Source organism: Schistocerca cancellata, chromosome 1 (assembly GCF_023864275.1).
Source record: "Schistocerca cancellata isolate TAMUIC-IGC-003103 chromosome 1, iqSchCanc2.1, whole genome shotgun sequence".
Classification (NCBI taxonomy): domain Eukaryota; kingdom Metazoa; phylum Arthropoda; class Insecta; order Orthoptera; family Acrididae; genus Schistocerca; species Schistocerca cancellata.
Window position 1 is genome coordinate 225,869,139 of NC_064626.1, and position 21,317 is coordinate 225,890,455.

The following is a 21,317-nucleotide window of genomic DNA, read 5'->3' on the forward strand; positions in this document are numbered from 1 at the left end:
TTCAACCCAAGAATTAGCTTACAAAGCACCTCAAAAAATGCTTTCTACGTGATTTAAAGTACTCTGCATTTGATGTCTTTAATGCACAGTAGGGTAGTGGGTCTGGTCCTAAAGGTTGGTGGCTCGAATCCTTGTGGCAATGGATTGAATTATATTAGCGGCGTTTAGCCGCCGAGGCAAAAGAGAGGTGTGTGCAGTTGCTCATGAATATCTGTACCATCGGCAGTGGAATAGCACACCTCTCCGCAGCGTGTCTAAGAAGTGAGGATGCGTGATGCAGCTGGTGATCAGTCTGAAAGTTGGGTCTGGAGTGACCAATGAGAAACTTGCGCTATTCGTGAGAAGAAGGTAAAAGTTTCATCTTCTCCACTTTCACTGTTATCGCCCGCACTACGATCATCATGGTTTCACTACAGTCACACAGACATTAAAAAAAAACAAAAAAAAAAACAGGTCAACGAAGCGGTGTCAAGTCGACAGCCTCATTCCACATTGTGAGTAACGTGAAATAATAATAGCCAGTGCCCCAAACCGCTCAGACGGTCTACCATACCGCCATCGTCATGCCGCCCCATTCGGGACAAAACCGTCTCCGTCAGAAAGTTTTACTGTTTCCTCGGGCCCGTGAGTCTGTCCCCACGTCCTTCCGTACCACTGTCAATTCTTCTTCCATTGAGCAGGGGCAACGACCGGCAGGGCGAACGCCTCTTCGCTGCGTTCTGCCGCTTCGCTGGCCGTGTGGACGGTCTGTTAGTCCTATAATCGAAGCGCTGCACATCAATTAATTGAACCTGAAGCGACTCGCAAAACGTTTACTTCTCTATGCTGCTGAGCAAACAGCCCATCGACCATAGCTCTTTACGCTCAGAGGATCCTGCGACATTTTCTTTCCCTAAAATATTCAATGCACTTTCACGTTATCCTTCACGGATATGGGTACGATTGTGTCCGTCTAATGATCCAGTGATAAATAAAAGCCACCGTGAGTTACAAAAAAATCTCTTTGATCTTTCAGGTATTCTCGGCTTGATAGTTTAATTGTGTGTTTCCAGCTGTTCGGTCGAGTTGTCGATTCAATTAACAACTCGGCTGAATATTCGAAAGCACACAATTAAAAGCGTTGTTATAAAATAGCGCAATGAATGCTAATTCCGGTGCTGCTTTCAAGCACAGCACACTGTTCAGTTGAATTTTGATCATTTCTGTTCCTGGTACGAAAATATTTTTAAATTACATTCTCGTGCCAGGTTAAAACGAATACAAAGGTGTCTGAAAGTACATCTGGTAATATACCAATCGTGCTGCAACATTTGAAACATTTCTGTGCTTCTTTATTCGTGTAAAACACACACACACACACACACACACACACACACACACACACACACACACACACACACAGACACAAAGAGAGAGAGATTTACAGAATACAGATCAAAAGTGTGGGGTAAGATAAGGGCGCTGAAATGATTTTATACTACTAACACTTCCTAAAGCGACATGTTTTGTCAGTTTCATTTTGTAACTGTCTAGACTCACATCCAGAAAAAAACAGAACACCTTGAACGACTAGAGATACGACTTTCATATTCACAGGACATGTACATTAGTACGTTCTGCAGAAATGTTTAGTACTTCAGTCACCTCGGTTCAGCATGCGTCCTCAAAAACAATGTTCAAACGTGTGTGAAATTTTATGGGACTTAACTTGGTTCAAATGGCTCTGAGCACTATGGGACTTAACTTCTGAGGTCATCAGTCCCCTAGAACTTAGAACTACTTAAACCTAACTAACCTAAGGTTCCAGACTGTAGCGCCTAGAGCGGCACGGTCACTCCGGCGGGACTTAACTGCTGAAGTCATCAGTCCCTAAGCTTACACACTACTTAACCTAAATTATCCTAAGGACAAACACACACAGCCGGCCGGGGTGGCCGATCGGTTCTAGGCGCTCCAGTCGCAGGTTCGAATCCTGCCTCGGGCATGGATGTGTGTGATGTCCTTAGGTTAGTTAGGTTTAAGTAGTTCTAAGTTCTAGGGGACTGATGACCTCTGAAGTTAAGTCCCATAGTGCTCAGAGCCATTTGAACCATTTTTTGAACAAGCACACACACACCCCTTGCCCGAGGGAGGACTCGAACCTCCGCCGGGATCAGCGGCACAGTCCATGACTGCAGCGCCTTAGATCGCTCGGCTAATCCCGCCGGCCAGCATGCGTCCTGTTGCCTATTACGCACATGGTCCGCCATGGTCCCTGATAACTTGTTCCATGTGTCATGGCATCGATGCTTATAAAGCGCGAATAGCGTCCATGCTAAATTCACCTGGTTCCAATGTTCATCTGCAGTGATCGGCATTGGGTCACAGCGCTGCACCCTTCGATTTACTGTATCCCACACATTTTCGACTGGCGACAAGTCTGGTGGTCTGGCAGACCAGGGCAATAGGCTGACGTCCTATGACACCAAGAAGGCGCGGGTTCATACAGCTACGTGTGGTCGTGCATTGTCTTGCTGAAAAATGGCGTCTGGGGCGTTGTGCAGAAAGAGCATGGCTACGGATCGCAGGATGTGATTCACGTAGCTAACACTGGTCACAGTGCCCTCAACACGCACCAACTGCGATTTATGGTTGTACCTAATAGCACCCCACACCATAAGACCGTGAGATGTATGCCTTGTGCGAAAGCAGTCAGTTTGATGTCGTTCCTCTGTCTACGGCGAATCAAAACTTGGGCATCATTTTCAAACGAATACAATCTTGATTCGTCCAAAAACACTATCTGATGCCATTTCTGTCCCCAGTGACGTCCTTCCATACGCCATTGCCATCTAACATGTTGCTGCACTTCCGTCAAAGGCAGGCGAAGAAGTGGACGACGAGCACGTAACCCATGCGGTAGCAAACGGCGGCAGACAGTCACCCTTGATAGTGTACGTCGTGTTACACTGTTCCACTGCTGCACCAGAGTCGTAGAGGACGCAGATGTGTCCTGCAGTGCCATTCGGATGAGGTGTCGATTTTCTCGGGAGATGGTCCGAGTGGTGCCTCCTGGCCCATCTCGTCGTGTTCTACGGCCTCCAGTGAACCATTCTGCACACATCCGTTTCACTGCCAAAACACTGCATCCCACACGAGCAGCAATTTCCCAGATGGATGCATCACAATCTCTTCATGCCAATAAAGCGCCCTCTTTCAAAATCACGGTACGGTTTTCACATATGGCATCCTGCTCGTCTTCTCAAGTCACACCCATTACATTCGGTTTATAGCGACAACGAGAGCTGCAGGCACATTTTACCGGTAGGTGGTTTTGCACTGCGATATCGATGTTGACCTTGATTCGAGGGCCGACGGGGTTTAAATGCTAATCATTTCTACAGAACATAATAACGTACACATTCTGTGAATATGAACGTCCTATCTTTACTCGTTCAAGGTGTTCTGTTCTTTTTCTGAACATAATCTTATTAATGGTTTTGGTGTTTTCAAGCTTCGGCCGAAAACTCGCGGAGACTTAACCGCTTGCGCGGCTGGACACTCGAGAAAATTTTATCAGCTGTATCGCCTTGGAACCACGCATTCGTACATAACTTTCCAAAATATGTTTATTTCAGTTTTAATTTAGTATAAAAGCAAAAGACTGGAATTAAGTTCGTTGCGAATGCCATATAGTGTCACTAGGTTAAGTGTTAACTCATATACGTTAGAGAAAATGTTTTTCAGGTATGTGTACAGAGCGGTAAACATCCATATTTATGTGTGAACTATGTCATGACGATTAAAGCGGTAAAAACTGTTTTGTGATCTTCTGTACGTTCTACTGCGTCAAATAACAACTGGAGGTTGTTAGCCCTAACTCTTAGCAGATACATGCAAGAACATCTCAGCTTGTGTGGTCACCCATTCGAAATCAGTTATGCATTGTAAATGAAGGACAATAAAGGTACTAGTTGTGTTTTTTATACTACTTTCTAAAACTCTATTTTATGATCTCAGTATTCCCTACATGTCTATAACGGATAAAAGGAATTCATTTACCGTACTGCTTGTAATTTACCAACAGAATCGCAGCAGGAGAGATATTTCTTTCTGCGATGGCGTTTCGTGCGATCCAGTCACTTCCAGGATCACATGGGACTCTGCATTGAATGCAGGGTACTTGTTGAGATGGCAAATCCTGCAGACATGGAAGGTGGCACCGACTGAATATGAGAGGGATTCCTCTGCTGCATGCCATATGTATGTATGGCATAGCCGTTAACATTTACAGTGAGCATTAAGTAGTAAATAAAGAACTCTGAATTCAGCTTTTTGAGATATAGATTGGATACTGGGCTAGGAATTAAAGTTCAAGGAGAAGAAATAAAAACATTGTGGTTTGCCAATGACACTTTTATTCAGTCACAGACAGCAAAGGACTTGCTTGAAAGGAGGATATAAGATGAATATCAACAAAAGCGAAACGAAAATAATGGAATGTAACAGAATTCAATCCGGTGATGCTGAGGAAATTCGATTAGGAGACGAGACACTTGCGGTATTAGATGAGTGTTGTTATTAGGGCAGCAAAATAACTGATGATGACCGAAAGAGAGAGGACACAAAATGTAGACTGACAATAGCAAGAAAAGAGTTTCTGAGTAAAAGAAATTTGTTAATATCGAATACAGATTTAAATGTTAGGAAGTATTTTCTGATGAGATTTGTATGGAGTCAAGGACCAGAGAACAAAAGCTTTTGAAATGTGGTGCTACAGAAGAATGCTGAAGATTAGATCGGTAGATCGCGTAACTAAAGAGGAGATGTTGAAAATAATTGGGCATACCTTGAGTAGAAGAGGGTATCGGTTAGCAGGAAACATTCTGAGACATCAAGGGATCACCAGTTTAGCATTGGAGGAAAGTGTAGGGAGTAAAAATCATAGAGAGAGAGACCAAAAGATTAATATAGTGAGCAGATTCAGAAGGATATAAGTTGCAGTAGTCTCCAGCGAATGGGAAAATATTTTGTTGGTACCGACTTACGTAAGAAGGAACGATCACCACTATAAAATAAAGGAAATCAAATCTCCTACGGAAAGATACAGGTTTTCATTCTTTCCGCGCGCTATACGAGATTAGAATAATAGAGAATTGTGAAGGTGGTTCGATGAACCCTCTGCCAGGCACTTGAATGTGATTTGCAGAGTACCCATGTAGATGTAGATGTATACGGATATGAAGAGGCTTGCATAGGATAGAGTAGCACGTACAGCTGCAGCAGACCAGTCTTTGGACTGAAAGCCACAAAAGCAACAATACGTAAATAAATATTTCAAGCTTTGTGTGATCATGGAAGAGTAACGCTTATGAGTCACACGAGAGATGTTGTTTCGCAATATACAACTGCCTGTTACATTAACGTTGATGGTGCTAAGTTGAAAAGCAATACAATTATCTGCGATGCGTCCATTGTGTAACACTATCAACAATACTAGAATACTTGTTATACGACCTTGAAGGAATGCATTTAATGTACGATTCAGCAGGATACAATAAACAGAAAGCCGACAAAATACACAGAGAAACGGGCATCACTGTAACTGTTCAAATAACTTAAGGGAATTCAGGTAGAACAGTCCCCGACAACCGCAGCAAGATGTATCTATCTGTCATAACGGTGTATTCACCAATCGAAATATTGGCGTTTGTCGATGATGTTGCCCAGATGCATTTCCACGTTATTTGAACATTCGATCTGTCGCAAGCAGCTCGATTTGCACAGCATACTAACTGCAATAAATTTATTGACGTGAATGAAAAATTACGAGTAACTGGATCGTTCTAGTTATAGGCATGTGATCAAGGATCCCGACAAAGAATGATGAGCGGCATAGAACCTGAGGAGAAACCGTTGGGTCGTATAGGACAACGTACATACATCATGCAGCTTGTAACACACAATTTCCTCGCCGCTCATATGCGCAAGTCATGTCCGCTATTTAGCTGCCTCAGCCAGTTTCGGTCGGCAGTGGGAGGAGCTTTTTGCTCGGCCTGAAGAAGACGGACCAGACTTTCTCTAATCCTTTTAAATCAGTGACATTCGGAGCCGACTACGCTGATCTTAATGGCGAGTGATTTCCCTATAATGGCCGGTGTTTCCCACATCCAGTGCAGAAAAAGCTGGTAAAGTGCTGCCGGGAGCCAGAATCTTAAAGAAGCGCCGTAAATGGGAGTAGGAAACGGCCAATGAAAATGCCTACATTTTATTCGTGTTTGTGATTGCGCGAAAGGCCTATATTTATACTAATATAAGATATTTTTATATGCGGTATTTCAATACGTACACATATCAGTGTCTTGGTTGTTTCTTCATTGCGTCGAACAGCCTACCCAAAATCTTTACAAACTAATGTTTTCTGCACGATCGTGTCCGCAGCTCGCGGTCTCGTGGTCGCGGGGTTTCGGGCTCGATTCCATGGTGGGGTCAGGGATTTTCACCTGCCTCGAGATGACTGGGTGTTTGTTTTGTCCTCATCGTTTCATCATCATTCACGAAAGTGGCGAGACTGTACACCTGAGTACACCTGTCAGTGTAGACTACCTGTTTTGCATCCACGCGCCCACACTTCAACACCTGACCTGCTGCCCAGGGCAATATAAGCGCTAATGGCTTGCTGTTGTCTCACGTAGTCTGTGGTATTAGCCAACCAACAACATACGTCTTGTAATGGCTATAATTATTAGTCTGCAAACGACGTAAATACTGACATAATGTTGTCCAGTAGACCGTCCTTAGTCATGAATGAAAATATCTGTAGCTACACCCTGCACAAATACAACTCATTGTTTAAAGTTGTTACTAAAAATTTAGTAAAGTACTTGAACGATTTACTTCTAATTTTCAAATGATACTTTAAATGATGAACTTTCGGACGGACTTGGGGTACATATTCTGAATTATAAGTTGCATACAATTAAATTCATAATATCTGAAGGAAAAGCACTGAATACTCAAATTAATGAAATTTTGGGCGGACGTAGGCTATATATTCCGTAATACAAGTTGTATGCAATTACATGTATAATAGCTAAACGGAAAACATTACCAAGAGTTTAGAATTGTTCCTAATTAATGAACTTTCGGACGGATGTAGACTATACATTCTATAAGTTGGGTACAATTACATGTATAATACTTGTCCGCCGCTCGTGGTCTCGCGGTAGCGTTCTCGCTTCCCGAGCACGGGGTCCCGGGTTCGATTCCCGGCGGGGTCAGGGATTTTCACCTGCCTCGAGATGACTGGGTGTTTGTGTTGTCCTCATCATTTCATCATCATCCAGGAAAATGGCGAAATTGGGCTGAGCAAAGATTGGATAATTGTACGGGCGCTGATAACCACGCAGTTGAGCGCCCCACAAACCAAACATCATCATCATCATCATGTATAATACTTATAGGAAAAACATTGTTACCAACAGTCTGAACAGCTCTTAGACCATACAGTTCCACCATTTTAGACGTTATCCTAATAAAAAGGCTTTCTGTTAAAACTGACGGCAAGCAACAGAACTAGGGAGTTCTTTTTCAAACACCCCGTATTTCAAGGTTCAAACCCAATTTATATTTGTTTTCTTGTGTCTGTACTGGAGCCTAAGAAGGATAGTAGTGTTAAATCCGTAATTAAATCTGTTAGTACTAGGAGATATTTTCCTTTCGATATTGATTGATACGGCTAGAATGGTGGTTTGTTTGCTGCTGCGAGACAGGCATTTATTTGCATGTACGTTCTGTTGTTGCTGCTGGAAAGATTTTCTAGTACCTGAAGCGGTCAGTGCTACTGAAAGTAAAACCAGATACAGTCAAACGTGCATCACTTACAAGGGAACCTCCCCATCGCACCCCGCTAAGATTTAGTTATAAGTTGGCACAGTGGATAGGTCATGAAAAATTGAACACAGATCAATCGAGAAAATAGGAAGAAGTTGTGTGGAACTATGAAAAAAATAAGCAAAATATACAAACTGAGTAGTCCATGAGCAAGACAGGCAACATCAAGGATAATGTTAGCCCAGGAGCGCCGTGGTCCCGTGGTTAGCGTGAGCAGCTGCTGAACGAGTTGTCCTTGGTTCAAGTCTTTCCTCGAGTGAAAAGTTTAATTTTTTATATTCAGACAATTATTATCTGTCCTTTCGTTATGTTTTCATCACTTTTTTGGGAGTGATTATCACATCCACAAGAAAACCTAAATCGGGCTCGGTAGAAGACTCTTGATACCCATTCGCCAAGTGTACAAGTTAGGTGGGTCGACAAGATATTCCTGTCATGTGACGCACATGCCGTCACCAGTGTCGTACAGAGTATATCAGACGTGTTTTCCTGTGGAGGAATCGGTTGACCTATGACATTGCGATCAAATGTTTTCGGTTCCCATTAGAGAGGCACGTACTTTCGTCTACTAATCGCACGGTTTTGCGGTGCGGTCGCAAAACACAGACACTAAACTTATTACAGGGAACAGAGACGTCAATGAACGAGAGGACAGATAATAATTGTCTGAAAATAAATAATTAAACTTTTAACTCGAGGAAGACTTGAACCAAGGACCTCTCGTTCCGCAGCTGCTCACGCTAGCCACACGACCACGGCGCTCCTGAGCTCACATTATCCTTCATGTTGCCTATCTTCGCATGGTCTACTCAGTTTGTATGTTTTGCTTTTTTTTCCATAGTTCCACACAACTTCTTCCTGTTTTCTCGATTGATCTGTGTTCCGTTTTTCAAGGCCTATCCACTGTGCCAACTTATAACTAAATCTGAGGGGGGTGCGATGGGGTGGTTCCCTTGTTAGAATTTCTTACTTATCCCAGATGTTTTGTCTTCTCTCGACTTACACACAGTTCTATTTTCGCAGCGATGCAATAACAGTATTATGAATACTGTTGACCGCTGAGCATGGCTCTCACAGGTAGAGAACCAAGCGGCGGAGCGCAAGCGCCAATAGCGCCGCCACGCCGCTGGTTACGGTAATAAAATGGCGGCGGCGGCTGCTAGGCAAACACGGCAGCGGCGCGAGCGCGGTGGCTGTCGGGGCGGCTCGTTTATTTACGAGCAGAGAGGAGCGCAAGTCGGCCGCCGTAAAGCCAAACTCACTGAAATATACATTAGCGTCGCAGCGGCGCGGCATTCATCACCACTTATCGCTCGTCACGCCGTCCGAGGATAGAGCGCGGGGGCGGAGGGGGCGGGCACTGAATGGATGCGCGCCCTGCCCAACTCCGTAGGAGAGAGCAGGTGTCAGCGGGGCCGGAGGTGGGGGCGGATAGCGATAGACGGCGCCGCGATGGATGGGGGGCTGGGGGCAGGGAAAAGAAACGGAAAGTTCCGGCGCCGAGAATTGTGCGAGAAGTTTCTCCAGTTATTCGTCGGCGGCTGCCGACTCGCTCTCCGCGAGCCATTGGCTGCGTGAGCCACGGCGACCCGCCTGTCGGCCGGGAAATATCGCCCATGCAAAAGCGGCGCACGTGCGGCGCGGGGGCCACACCCGACTCGGAGGGCGAGGTGGCTCCGGTTCCGGGAAGGGCAAGCAGCGAACAGGCTACCATCGAGTGCACCCCGTATACTACCAGCACTTGTGCCGGCAGCGTGCTCTGGTGTAGTGGACCAGAGGACCGACACTGCCGGATTCGCGGAAGAGGCCCTGAGTTTGCGGATCGGGAGCAACTCTGGTTGCGGTGTTTGTGCCTGTCCCACAGACTGGGTGTGCTCGAGTGCAGGGGCAATTTGTTGTGTTGGCAGAAGAGCCAATACCGTGTTACTAGTGGATGCCAAAATGCACGCGTTTTAGTTCACGCAGGCTGGCGTGAGGAGGGAAGGACTATACTGACGTGATGTCTGGAACATGACAAGGAATTAGAATTCAGAAAGCGGACGTAATTAGTCTGATACTTAACTTTAATCCATTAATGATGAACGTCGCTCTTGACGGTACATGAATCACAATATTATCTGTTCAGAAGACATAGTAACTAAATATGGCGCCTTGTTAGGTCGTAGCAAATTGCGTAACTGAAGGCTATGCTAAACTGTCGTCTCTGCGATTGAGAGCGTAGGTAGACAGTGAACCATCGCTAGCAAAGTCGGCTGTACAACTGGGGCGAGTGCTAGTGAGTCTCTCTAGGCTAGACCTGCTGTGTGGCGGCGCTCGGTCTGCACTCACTGATAGTGGCGACACGCGGGTTCGACGTATACTAACGGACCGCGGCCGATTTAAAGGATACTACCTAGCAAGTGTGGTGTCTGGTGGTGACACCACACAATTACTGACAATTAACCTATGAAGCAAATGTGAGTCCTTGATGAGCTGCACAAAGGACGTGTTTAGGACTTAATCTCAGTCAGTGGGCACCAATCTGAGGTTAATGTTCTTGACCTTTAGTCTCATGACCTTTCAGCCAACCCTAGCTTACACAGTAATCATCTACATTTAACTAAGCTCCGTCCGAAAAGGCCTCAGAAGGGCCAGTGGTTTCGACCGACCGCCGTGTCATCCTGAACCGATACGATTCACTGGATATGGAGGAGCATGTGGTCAGCATACCACTCTCCCGGCCGTTGTCTGTTTTCGTGACAGGACCCGCTACTTCTCAGACAAGTAGCGCTTCAGTTGGTCTCACAAGGGCTTAGTGCACCCCATTTGGCAATGGTGGACCCGGATGGTCACCCATCCAAGTGCTGGCCAAGCCTGACTGTGCTTATCACATATCTGTATAACTGAACACGAAAGCAGTCATGCACTTACACTTGCAAGTTCCCTACCTAAAGGCTTCCAGAGACACCAAAAATTTGATTCTATCAAATTAAAAAATATAAAATATTGTCACAATGTACTAATTGTATGTCATAATCTTTAGTGAAAGATTTAACACTGTAAGTCAGCTATGGAAGTTACAAAGGGTGTATACAGGGTGGTACACTGACAGTGACCGGGCCAAATATCTCACGAAATAAGCATCAAACGAAAAAACTACAAAGAACGAAACTCGTCTAGCTTGAAGGGGGAAACCAGATGGCACTATGGTTGGCCCGCTAGCTGGCGCTGCCTTAAGTCAAACGGATATCAACTGAATATTTTTAAATAGGAACCCCCATTTTTTATTACATATTCGTGTAGTACGTAAAGAAATATGAATGTTTTAGTTGGACCACTTTTTTCGCTTTGTGACAGATGGCGCAGTAATAGTCACAAACGTATAAGTACGTGGTATCACGCAACATTTCGCCAGTGCGGACGGTATTTTGTTCGTGATACATTACCCGTGTTAAAATGGACCGTTTACCAATTGCGGAAAAGTTCGATATCGTGTAGGGTATGGCTATTGTGATCAAAATGCCCAACGAGCGTGTGCTATGTATGCTGCTCGGTATCCTGGACGACATCATAGAAGTCTCCGAACCTTCGCCGGATAGATATGTTATTTAAAGAAACAGGAAGTGTTCAGCCACATGTGAAACGTCAACCACGACCTGCAACAAATTATGATGCCCAAGTACGTGTTTTAGATGCTGTCGCGGCTAATTTGCACATCTGTAGCAGACAAATTGCGCGAGAACCGTGAATCTAAAAAACGTCGGTGTTGAGAATGCTACGTCAACATTGATTGCACTCGTACCATATTTCTATGCACAAGGAATTGCATGGCGACGACTCTGAACGTCGTGTACCGTTCTGCCACTGGGCACAAGAGAAATTACGGGACGATGACAGATTTTTTGCACGCGTTGTATTTAGCGACGAAGCGTCATTCACCAACAGCGGTAACGTAAACCGGCATAATATGCACTATTGGGCACGGAAAATTCACGATGGCAGCGACAAGTGGGACATCAGCGACCTTGGCGGGTTAATGAATGGTGCGGCATTATGGGAGGACGGATAAGTGGCCCCCATTTTATAGATGGCAATCAAAATGGTGCAATGTATGCTGATTTCCTACGTAATGTTCTACCGATGTTACTACAAGATGTTTCACTGCAGGACAGAATGGCGATGTACTTCCAACATGATGTCCGCACATATCTCGCGTGCGGTTGAAGCGGTATTGAATAGCATATTTCATGACAGGTGGATTGGTCGTCGAAGCACCATACCATGGTCCTCACGTTCACCGGATCTGACGTCCCCGGATTTCTTTCTGTGGGGAAAGTTGAAGGATATTTGCTGTCGTGATACATCAACAACGGCTGATACTATGCGTCAGCGGATTGTCAATGCATGTGCGAACATTATAGAAGGCGAACTACTTGCTGTTGAGAAGAATGTCGTTACATTTATTGCCAAATGTACTGAGGCTGACGGACATCATTTTGAGCATTTATTGCATTAATGTGGTATTTACAGGTAATCACGCTGTAACAGCATGCGTTCTCGGAAATGATAAGTTCACAAAGGTACATGTATCTCATTGGAACAACCGAAATAAAATGTTCAAATGTACCTACGTTCTGTATTTTAATTTAAAAAACCTACCTGTTAGCAACTGTTCGTCTAAAATTGTGAGCCGTATGTTTGTGACTATTACATCGCGACCTATCACAAAGCGAAAAAAGTGGTCCAACTAAAACATTCATATTTCTATACGTACTGACGAATATGTAATAAAAATGGGGGTTCCTATTTGAAAAACGCAGATCATATCCGTTTGACCTACGGCAGCGCCATCTAGCGGGCCAACCATATCTCCATCTGGTTTCCCCCTTCAAGCTAGACAAGTTTCGTTCTTTGTAGTTTTTTTGTTTGACGAGATATTTGGCCCGTCACGATTAATGGACATCCCTGTGTATCTTAATGCAGCATAGCACATAGCACACAATTTAACCAAACTACTGCTGTAATTGAACTGTCGCTACTTGAGCCAACGTAGACAAAAATCAATTTACCGTACGGGAAGTCAACTTTACAGGAATGCTGTTCAGATTGTGCGCTGCTGGGTTTATGGTGGTAACGGCGTTAATTTCATGACATGGTGTTAGACGACTAATCAGGGTTGAAACAAAGGTCAGTGTGCAATACAGTTGTAGACAATCAGCATGGGTCTGCACAAGGTGATCAGGGCTCTGCTTCTAAAACTCTTTTACCAGAACAACAGCAATAGTGCTGCTGCCCTTCGCGACTATCGACAAACTGAAAGAATTCCTACAGATCCTCTTTACGCACAGAGGTTGAAGAACATGGATAGGAAGTTCAAATTAACTGGTGATTTGAGAACTGCTCGTGGGAGAGGCTGACCACCAACTGCGTCACAAATTGTTGAAGTTGTTCATGTTGCCTTCCTGATAGTGCTGGATCCTATGTGTATTCTTCAAGTAGTGCACGAGCTTTGACACAACAGCTGAGCGTGCCACGGTACACCTTTCGAGAAGTGCTGCGAACAACTGTGAAAAGGAATCTCTGGTGCGGTTCGACGCTGTCGTAAATGCAAATAGTCGTCACACTGAGCAAAGTTTGTAACTTGTAACGTAAGCGTGGTACTCAATTGACAAAAGTGACCCTCTGGAGGGGAAATTAAAATGCGTTTCCTTCAGTGGTTTATTCGCTATTTTCCTTCCTCACATACTCTCAAATGTTTGCAAGATGTTTGACCGCCCTGCAATGCGTAGTCTTCATGAGTGACCTCTCAAGAAGTGGAAGTTTAACTATAACCATCCCGTATATTCATCCAGTATTTAAGAATGACAGCCCTTAGTGAGTTCTAATTGACTTTACACATACTTTCAATCCATTTCCTAACCTTTTCTTGCTGCTATCCCAAAAAAGTAATATAAGGAAAAACGTTTATTGCTTACTACATTTTGCCGTTTATGTAATAAAACTTTACCACAAGGCACGACATTTTAATTTACTACTTCTTTACTGCTAATTATTTTCAATAAAATTTGGAGACAGTATCCGCGTATGGCACTGAATGTACTTACAAAACTATATCAATGTATGACATATACTTTGGGAAATATTACATCATAAAGACCGAGGTGCATGAAATACAACTTTTCTTAAAACAGAACGCAAATAACCCAAGCTATACTCATTTGGGCTTTTTAATTAATCTCTGAGTGAATAATCCGCAACTAATGATGCTGACATAATTAGGATTTTACAAGTTTAACGTGAAATATTAAACACACTAACTAGTTTGTAAAGTAATCAGAATTTTGAAGCTGTTTCATACATTGGAATTTTATTCTTTAAAGAATCTCTGATGATAGGATTACTGGCGTTACCAACAGTCACTTTTGTGTGTAATCTACGATCTCTCTCTCTCTCTCTCTCTCTCTCTCTCTCTCTCTCTCTCTCTCTCTCTCACACACACACACACACACACACACACACACACACACACACACACACACATTCTGTTAATAAAAGATCCCACTCTATGGCCACAAACGAGTGAAGTGGGGCCGACCGACCGCCGTGTTATCCTCAGACATCGGCGGCATTCCGATACGATATGGAGGTGCGGGGTCAGCATACCCCTCTCACGGCCGTTATCGGTTTCACAGACCTTGGATGATGATGATGATGGTTTGTGGGACGCTCAGCTGCACTGTTATCAGCGCCCGTACAAATTGCCAACCTTTGCTCAGTCCAGTCTCGCAACTTTCATGAATGAGGATAAAATGATGAGGATAACACAAACACCTAGTCAGCTCAAGGCAGGTGAAAATCCCTAACCCTGCCGGGAATCGAACCCGGGAACCCGTGCTCGGAAAGCGAGAACGCGACCGCGAGACCACGAGCAGCAGACGCAGACCTTGGAGTCGCTACTTGCCATGTAAGCAGCTCCTCAGTTGTCATCACGCCGCTGAGTTGACACCGACCTAGGCCTCCCACAAGGAATACCGGGAATCGAACCCTGCAATGCAGTCTTGTACGCTGATCACTCAGCTACAGAGATGGACCGCAATAACAATATTACCAACAGTACTGTAATTATAGAGGGGAAAAAATGAATCAGCTTCCTAAATCAGTACCGGTAGCATAACTTCATAAATTAATACTAAAATTCGTTGTATGCATACAGTGCAATGTGTCAGTTTTACGTCCGTTTCGTCTTTTGTCGATTTCGGATACTTGGAGACATTGCTGCAGACTACGTCTTTCTTCTTTTCGGTTGGTCTCTATCCTCTATCCTCAATGGTCAGAAGTGCCATATTCCACGTGATTTCGTACTGCAGGTTTTGTCTGGCTCGCTTCTGGCCCAAAATGTGTTTCTATCGATGTTTTTTGCAGCAGAAAAACACTTCTTGACCTGCTTGCAGCACCTAAATTTTCCAGTGCCTGATTATGTGGACACTCGTACCCCGTGAGAAACTTGTTACTTCCCAAGCACTACGCATGCGCGCAGACAGCTGTTGTTCGACTTTCTGATCGTTCTGTGAGACGTATTTTTCACGATGGCCTTCATTTCCATCCATATACATTGGTTCAGGTGCGAGAAATCAGTGAATCTCTTATTATTACTCCGTAAAATGCATGTGAAAATTTGCTTGCACAGTTGCCTCAGAACGCGCTGGCATTCTTTACTGACGAGTCAGACATTCATCTGGCTGCACGTGAGTAAACGTAACATGGGCTACTGGAGTGGTAAACAGGCGCAAAAGAACTTCACAAGAAACCCCTTCATTCAGAACTTTTAACTTTTTGGCGTGCAGTATCGAAAGCACTAATCATTAGACTTCCGTTTTTGGAAGAATCGGAGAGTGCAGAAATTGAATTCTCAACGATTTATCAACTAGATTGTCCGCCCCCAGTAGCTGAGTGGTCAGCGCGACAGAATGTCAATCCTAAGGGCCCGGCTTCGATTCCACGCTGGGTAGGAGATTTTCTCCGCTCAGGGACTAGGTGTTGTGCTGTCCTAATCATCATCATTTCATCCCCATTGACATGCAAGTCGCCGAAGTGGCGTCAAATCGAAAGACTTGCACCCGGCGAACGGTCTACCCGACGGGAGGCCTTAGTCACACGACATTTACATTTACATCAACTAGATTGGGTACTTTTTAGCCATACGGGTTGATTCTTGCAAAGATGAAAACGGGAACCAGCCAGTACTGACGCTATTTATTTACTGAAATAGCTCCGTTGTCGGTTTTGAAACGACGGAATCATCTTTAGGCGGCTGTTAACATATACTGGCTTGACACTAGTTTTCGGCTGTGTATTATTATTTATTTATTTTTTGGTCACTTTGCAATAAACTGTTGTCTTACATGTACGCTTTCAGCATTGTGAACTGCAGGGCACACAGCACGAACTGCGAAGCATATTTTGCGAGAAAAGTTCTCGTGGTGTTTTATCGTCAGGAAAGACCTTTCTTGGGTGGCGCACTGGCCTGATTTAGCCCTTTCCGGCTTTTTTATGGTGATATCTAAAAGCCATTGTTTACACCAATCCTCCATGGACGATGGAGAAGCAGAATATTTGCCAAGTTATAACCTGCACACTCAAAGCTATTGTCGACAGAGTCGATTGGAACATCGAAATTCGAGTGCCTCAGGCTGTCGATTACATGAGGCCGCAGTTTTCCAATAATAACAGTTTTACTGTTATTTTAAATCTAGAAACATAAAATAGGATGTAAACAATAAATAAATTGTAATTTTGTGTTTCATTTTATTGACCTTTGAAATCGGGTTTCGGCCGTTGTTGGTTTCAATTAGCTGGATGTAGCATTCAGCAGATATGGCAGCTTTCCCTGATATTACTTACAGCTAAGCAAACGAATGAGAGACCCTTTCCTAAAATGCTGTAGCACCCGCATGCAGCATAATGAAGGTGACGACGAGCTGTGGCAGAGACTCCACGAGACTCTCAAACTGGTGGGCAGCCTTGTTCATCCGTAACCGCTCAACTACAGCCCACATCTCGCAGCGACTCATCAGCTCTGGGACTACATCTTGCTCGATGGTGTGGACAGTAGTAACACACCATTTACTAGTCGTGTCTATGGACCTCGTTTTGGCATCTGTGTAGGGCGAAGACAGTTTCCATTGTCTGAGGAAAGGAGACTTCGTCCAGTTTGGAGACAACGATCCAACTTTGAAACGTCTAAGTGGATTGTGGTCTGGTCTCCCTAAGTTGGCTTGAGGGCGAGTCAGTTACCCATGACGTAAGATACTTTCTCAGCACCGGCTGGAAATAAACTTTTGAGGACTACTGGCAGAAAGCATCAGATCGGCAGATGCAATGGCCAACGAAAGTGCCTTAATTCCGGCCTAGGGCTGACCGACTGAAAGGGCTAAATGTCAAAAATAATTTCTTAGAGCTGCTTGGGCCTAGCGAAATTTAAAGCAAATTGGTGATCGGCCCTCGCCAGCTTATGGTGTAATCGAGCGCCTTCTGGGATGGAGGTGATGTTCCGAAATGTTTCTCTGTCGGTCATCGTTACTGATCAAGCAAGTTATGTTTCAAACACAGGAAGCTCACAAGAATCCGAAAAGGCGTTCCCGTGTACGGGCGTGGATCGATTCCTGGACCAGTGTTGAAGTTCGGGTAGCCTCCACACACCCAGTAGGGAGCGACCTCAGATTGGGTTGTGGAGTCAGTACTTAGCTCGAGGTGGTGTTGATAAGTAGGAGTGGACGAGATTTAACTGGAGCCAGGATATTCCACTTGTCAGAAATAATAGATATCATATATACAATTAAGTTGAGGACGACCAGTTGTTCATTGCAGAAGTCTTATAGGAATTAGCGAAATGCTGTGAGTACTGAGTATAATGGGCAAGGGGCGCTACATCAACAGTGCGTCGATAAGGTTGATTGGGTTGGGTTGGCTTGTTTCCGGGAGAAGACCAGACAGCGATGTCATCGGTGTCATCGGATTAGGGAAGGACGGGGAAGGAAGACGGCCGTGCCCTTTCAAAGGAGCCATCCCGCCATTTGCCTACAGCGATTTAGGGAAATCACCGAAAACCTAAATCAGGATGGCCGGACGCGGGATTGAACCGTCGTCGTTCCGAATGCGAGTCCAGTGTGCTAGCGACTGCGGCGTCGATTAGTTGAGAATTTGGGTCTGACAGGAGGTGTGCTAGGGTAGGCCGTGCAGATGCCATGACCGTGGTGTCTGGATGACGTAGTAGTCAGTGCATCTGCCTCGTACGCAGGAGAGCCGGGTCTGAATCCCGATCCGGCACAAATATCCTACTTCCCCCACTCATTTAAATCAATGCCCTCTAGCAACTAATGCCATTAATTTCTTTATGTCTTGTACTTGAATTGTGTTGTTTCCGTGTGTCTTTTGACCAGCTGACTTGGAATCGTTTTCCTGCCTCGCTGTTGCAGCGATTAACGGTAGAAGTCTCAGTAGCCAGTAGAACACGATGTATGAACTGTTATCGATGCTCATTTTTCGGTCAAGTGGTAAGATATCGCAGTGTTGCTAAAAGTATTTAGCTGGACAGGGTATTTACACTACTGACCATTAAAATTGCTACACCACGAAGATGACGTGCTGGAGACGCGAAATTTAACCAACAGGATGCTGTGATATGCAAATGATTAGCTTTTCAGATCATTCACACAAGGTTGGCGCCGGTGGCGACACCTACAACCAGCTGACATGAGGAAAGTTTCCAACCGATTTCTCATACCCAAACAGCAGTTGACCGGTGTAGCCTAGTGAAACGTTGTTGTGATGCCTCGTGTAAGTAGGAGAAATGCTTACCATCACGTTTCCGACTTTGATAAAAGTCGGATTGTAGCCTATCGCGATTGCGATTTTTATCGTATCGCGACATTGCTGCTCGCGTTGGTCGAGATCCAATGACTGTTAGCAGAATATGGATTCGGTGGGTTCAGGAGGGTAATACGGAATGCCGTGCTGGATCCCAACGGCTTCGTATCACTAGCAGTCGAGATGACAGGCATCTTATCCGCATGGCTGTAACGGATCGTGCAGCGACGTCTCGATCCCTGAGTCAACAGATGGGGACGTTTGCAAGACAACAACCATCTGCACGAACAGTTCCACGACATTTCCAGCAGCATGGACTATCAGCTCGGAGACCATGGCTGCGTTTACCCTTGACGCTGCATCACAGACAGGAGCGCCTGCGATGGTGTACTCAACGACGAACCTGGCTGCACGAATTGCAAAACGTAATTTTTTGGGATGACTCCAGGTTCTGTTAACAGCATCATGATGCTCGCATCCGTGTTTGGCAACATCCCAGTGAAAGCACATTGGAAGCGTGTATTCGTCATCGCCATTCTGGCGTATCACCCGGCGTGATGGTATGGGGTACCATTGTTTACACGTCTCGGTCACCTCTAGTTCGCATTGACGGAACTTTGAACAGTGGACGTTACATTTCAGATGTGTTACGACCCGTGGCTCTACCCTTCATTCGATCCCTGCGAAACCCTACATTTCAGCATGATAATGCACGACCTCATGTTGCAGGTCCTGTACGGGCCTTTCTGGATACAGAAAATGTTGGACTTCTGCCCTGGCCAGCACATTCTCCAGATCTCTCACCAATTGAAAACGCCTGGTCAGTGGTGGACGAGCAACTGGCTCGTCACAATACGCCAGTCACTACTCTTGATGATATGTGGTCTCGTGTTTGAAGCTGTATGGGCAGCTGTACCTGTACACGCCATCCAAGCTCTGTTTGACTCAATGCCCAGGCGTATCAAGGCCGTTATTACGGCCAGACATGGTTGTTCTGGTGCACTGATTTCTCAGAATCTATGCACCCAAATTGCGTGAAAATGTAAACACATGTCAGTTCTAGTATAATATATTTGTCCAATGAATACCCGTTTATCATCTGCATTTCTTCTTCGTGTAGCAATTTTAATGGGCAGTAGTGTATTAGTGTCAAATGGGTAGTGACTATTTTAAACACGTCTCGTGGATTCAGACCAGGCCGATGATCTTAATTTATACCGATTTTAATCCTGTAGCAGAGCAGAGAACTAGTCGTGTTCCGCTAATAAACTTTTTCGAGTTATTCTGCGGAGCAGTACTTCACATGGTTTTACTCCAGCGTCGCACATCTGTACTATATCTATATACGCACTCCGCAAGCCACCATATGGTGTATGGCGGGGAGAATCATGTACCGCCAACTAGTCACATCCATTCGTGTATTCCCCTCGCAAAGGGAGCGAGGGAAATACGACTGCCTAAAAGACTGCGCAAGAGGCCTAACTTCTCGTATCTTGTCTTGCCTTCTGGGGTCTTATGCGAAGTGTATGTGGGCGGCAGTAGAACCGTTCGGCAGTCAGCTACAATTGCGTATTGTCTAATCCTTCTCGACAGATCGCGAAAAGAACGTCGACATTTGAATTCACGAAGCATAACCGCAATATTTGCATGTGGTCGAGCCTACCGGTAACACATCTGGCAACAAGTTTCTGTATTGCTTCAATGTCCTCCCTTAATCCGACATGGTGGGGAGCCCAAATACACGAGCAGTACTCACGAATGGGTCGCCCAAGTGTTCTATACACGATCCCCTTTTTAGACGAGCTGCATTTTCCTGAAACTCTCAGAGTAAGACGAAGTCGACCATTCGTAGTCCCTGTTACGACCCTTACGCGATCGTTCCGTTTCCTATTGCTCTACGGTGTTACGCTTAGATATTTCATGGTCGTGACTCTGTCAACCAACACACTAACAGTGATGTATTTGAACGTTTCTGAAATGTTTTTCTACTTATCCGACATAAGTTAAATTTTTCTACATTAATAGCAACTAGAAATGTTCAATAATTCATCTGGTATCCTCCTGCACTCATTCCATAACGATACTTCCCTGTATACTACAGCGTCATCGGCTAACAATCGCTGACTGCTGCTCACCCTAACCTTCAGTTCGTTTATGTATCATATATAGAGAAGAAGTTCTGTCCTGGAATGAGATTTTCACTCTGCAGCGGAGTGTGCGCTGATATAAAACTTCCTGGCAGATTAAAACTGGTGCCGGACCGAGACTCGGACTCGGGACCTTTGTCTTTTGCGGGCAAGTGCTGTACCAACAGTACACTCCTGCAGGAGAGCTTCTGTAAATTTTGGAAGGTAGCAGGCGAGGTATGGGCAGAAGTAAAGCTGTGGGACCTGCCGTGAGTCGTGTTTGGGTAGCTCAGTCGGTAGAGCACTTGCCCGTGAAAGGCAAAGGTCCCGAGTTCGAGTCTCGGCCCGGCACACAGTTTTAATCTGCCAGGAAGTTTCAAGGTCAGTCCTGTCAATCTTCCCTGAGACACTCCTGACGACAGCTATGTCTCAGATGGCCGGCCGATGTGGCCGAGCCGTTCTAGGCGCTTCAGT

At 45.1% G+C, this 21,317-nt stretch overlaps 1 non-coding gene across 1 annotated transcript; it reads left to right on the forward strand.

Annotated features, from left to right (window-relative positions):
* Positions 1 to 21,121: 21,121 nt before the first annotated feature.
* Positions 21,122 to 21,196, forward strand: Trnas-uga (transfer RNA serine (anticodon UGA)). The gene has a single exon. It is a non-coding gene; the product is annotated as a tRNA-Ser (tRNA).
* Positions 21,197 to 21,317: the final 121 nt, after the last annotated feature.